The following is a 2,993-nucleotide window of genomic DNA, read 5'->3' as shown; positions in this document are numbered from 1 at the left end:
CGACAGTGCTATCTGTCACACGTAGTTCATCCTGAATTCTTATGAAGCTGGGGTAGGCAACCGTGTTTGTTAATTGCCTATATCCAAATGAAAAATGATCTTCTCATATCTTTAAAAACAGGAGATAACTTGGACCTGGTGCCTGCCTAAATTGGATTCCTACCTTCCCAAGGAAACTGGAAGATAGGGGAGCTTTTGTTCTTGATGAGGATAATTGGAAGAGATGGTTCCCAGGTTCTTGAGGAAACATTCCTGGGTTTGCATACATCTTAGTGCATTCTAAAGAAAACGCACTAGGAAAAGGAGGGTGGGAGAGAGCCTTTCCCTCTTTGTATCAGAGAAAATTAATTTTTAAAGCTTTATATTTGCCATTACTGTGCTAGTTTGAAACCGTTATGTACCCCAGGAAAGCCATGTTCTCTTAACCCAACCTTGTGGGGATAGACCTACTTGTTTGGGTGAGATCCTTTAATTAGGTTGTTTCCATGGAGATGTGACCCAGCCCATTCTAAGTGGGTCTTTGTTCTTTATTGGAGTCCTTTAAGAGAGCTCACGGACAGACAAAATGCAAAAAGAAAAACACCCCAGAAGAAGCCAGAAGGACCCATACGACCTGAGAGAGCCATTTTGAAACAAACCCAGGAGAGAAGATCCAGCAGACCTCACCATGTGCCTTGTCATGTGACAGAGGAACCCTGGACGCCAGCAGCCCTTTCCTCAGTAAAGGTATCCTCTTATTGATGCCTTAGTTTGGAATTTTTATGGCCTTAGAACTGTACATTTGTAACCTAATAAATCCACTTTGAAAAGGCCAACTCATTTCTGGAATATTGCATTCTGGCAGCTTCAGCAAACCAAAACAATTACATTATCAATTTTAATTCAAGCGGATTCATCTTTCATTTGTTGATTTGGTTGGGTGTCTTATTAGCATTAACTCTCTTCATGTGTTTTGGAATTTGGCCTTGGAGGATCATTTTGAATGGAAATTTTTCTTCTCTTTTTCCTTTATTTGTACCTTGCTTTTATTTTTTTGTGCCATTTTTCATAAATGCTTTATTAAGTCTATCTACAACACTAAAAGTATAAAAACAAGCGTATGTGGTACAAAATGTAAGTCAAGTTCCTCTTGTACATGTCGGTTTACACTAAAGGGGCAAGAAGAAACGTAGTATTTACATTGACATTATCTGCTGGTGGTGTAGAAAGTTTAAATTAGCTGCAAGAAATTTTATCTAGACATGCACCTGCCTAGTGCTCTGAGCTGGTATTTACTGGCCAGATTAATTACATACATATTTTCTGTTCCTTTAAATGTGATCAGGCAGATGCAGATGTTGGTGTTCACAGTGGCTGCATTTCTTCTAAAAGCCTCAGTTTAAAATGGCTATAAGGTATTCATAGCTGTCAAAATGATATAATTCTCTGTGAGGAAGTTGTGAACTCCTTTTTGTAAACAGGTTTTGTTTTGTTACGTTTGTCATTAGTTTTTTGGTTTTCTCTATTTCTCTTTTTAAGAAGCATGATGCATAGGAAAGACCAATGAGATTGTCACGCTCTATACTCCCCTCCAAAAGCTGTATACTACTTAAATTTTGAATCTCTTCCATGATTTCTTCTGATGAGTTCTCAATATTAGATAGCAGCATCATGAATTCATCATTGTCTTTTGTTGTAGATTCCTTTCTTTCAGTTATTCTGGAACTAAGATAATTCCATTTTTTTCTCTTTCCATTTGTTGGTCCATCTCCGTGGTCTTATTCTTCAGAACTTGTGGGAGAAGTCAATGGGCTCATTTGACAAGTTCCAGTTGTTGGAGAATAAATTGTAATACTTTTCTTCCTTTTCATTTTTGAAAGATCAAATGAATTTTCTTCTAACAGGCCATCCAATTTTAGTGATCTTTTAACAGGTATTTTGAGATTCAGGGATGCACCACTGCTGAATAAAATGAACCAAGCAATCTTTTCTGAGAAACCAAGAACTATACCTTGCTTTTTTAACTTAGTAGTATACCTTAAAAAATATTGCATATCTCTAAAAAAATATGCTTCATTCTCTTTTTAAAAGAAATAAAACAAAATATAGTTACTATGGCTAAGAGATTTAAAACAGAGTCAGAAGGTCATTCTGGAGGTTACTTTATGCAAGTCTCAACCAGATAACTGCCGAAGTACGCCAGACCTCAAGCAACAGTGTTCCTCAAAACTCTAGGGATATCAGACACCTTAAAAAACCCACAAGATAAAAAAAATAAATAAACTATTAATCTACCACAAACACACAACCACCAACCACAAACAAGTTATGTAATGATCTTCTTTTCCTTTAAAAACCTTTGCCTGGAAATGCCAAGACGGGGCATGATTTGGGTTACTACTTGAATCTGTACTCCCAAAATTGAAATTCTAAGACCCCAAATAAATGCCTTGAGTGCCTTGCAGCTTAATTTGTTATTTCTAGGTTGACATTTTTAATAGCTGTATAACTTACTATTGTATTGCATAAGTTGTTTAAGCAGCCCTCTAATGATGGAAATAGAGATTATTGACTTTTTTTTTTTTTTTTTTTTTTTTTGCTGTACAAACAACAATATAGTGAATATCCTTTGTGGAAGACAAATTGGTTTCAAGTTTGGAGACTACCGCATTTTATTCAGGCCACCAAAGTTTTTCCACAGCAAAGGAAGCCAGAACAGAATTATTTTGCATCTAGGGATGCAAAGTATATTTACAGACAAAGAAAGGAAATTAGCTTGAGTCCTATTGATTTGAACCAGTATTTACCCATCTTATAAGGGCAGGTTTGGGGCAGATGGGCTTCACTTTGTATTGGGTTAAGGTGATGAACTAGGGTTTTGATTGGCTATGTGGGTCAGGTACCTTGTTGGTGATTTCAAATTCCAAAAGATTAAGAGGAAAGATAAATCTTGGGGTGTGGCCAAGGAGGGGGCTTAGCAATATACACAGTTTAGTTCATCCTCCAGAAAAACT

General features: G+C 36.7%; 1 pseudogene; it reads right to left on the bottom strand.

Moving 5' to 3' along the window:
* Positions 1 to 1,373: 1,373 nt before the first annotated feature.
* On the bottom strand, positions 1,374 to 1,950 carry LOC143666801 (centromere protein R pseudogene; annotated as a pseudogene).
* Positions 1,951 to 2,993: the final 1,043 nt, after the last annotated feature.

Source organism: Tamandua tetradactyla, chromosome 23, assembly GCF_023851605.1.
Source record: "Tamandua tetradactyla isolate mTamTet1 chromosome 23, mTamTet1.pri, whole genome shotgun sequence".
Classification (NCBI taxonomy): domain Eukaryota; kingdom Metazoa; phylum Chordata; class Mammalia; order Pilosa; family Myrmecophagidae; genus Tamandua; species Tamandua tetradactyla.
Note: the sequence above shows the minus strand (reverse complement) of the source record. Positions and strands in the feature narration are given on the sequence as shown.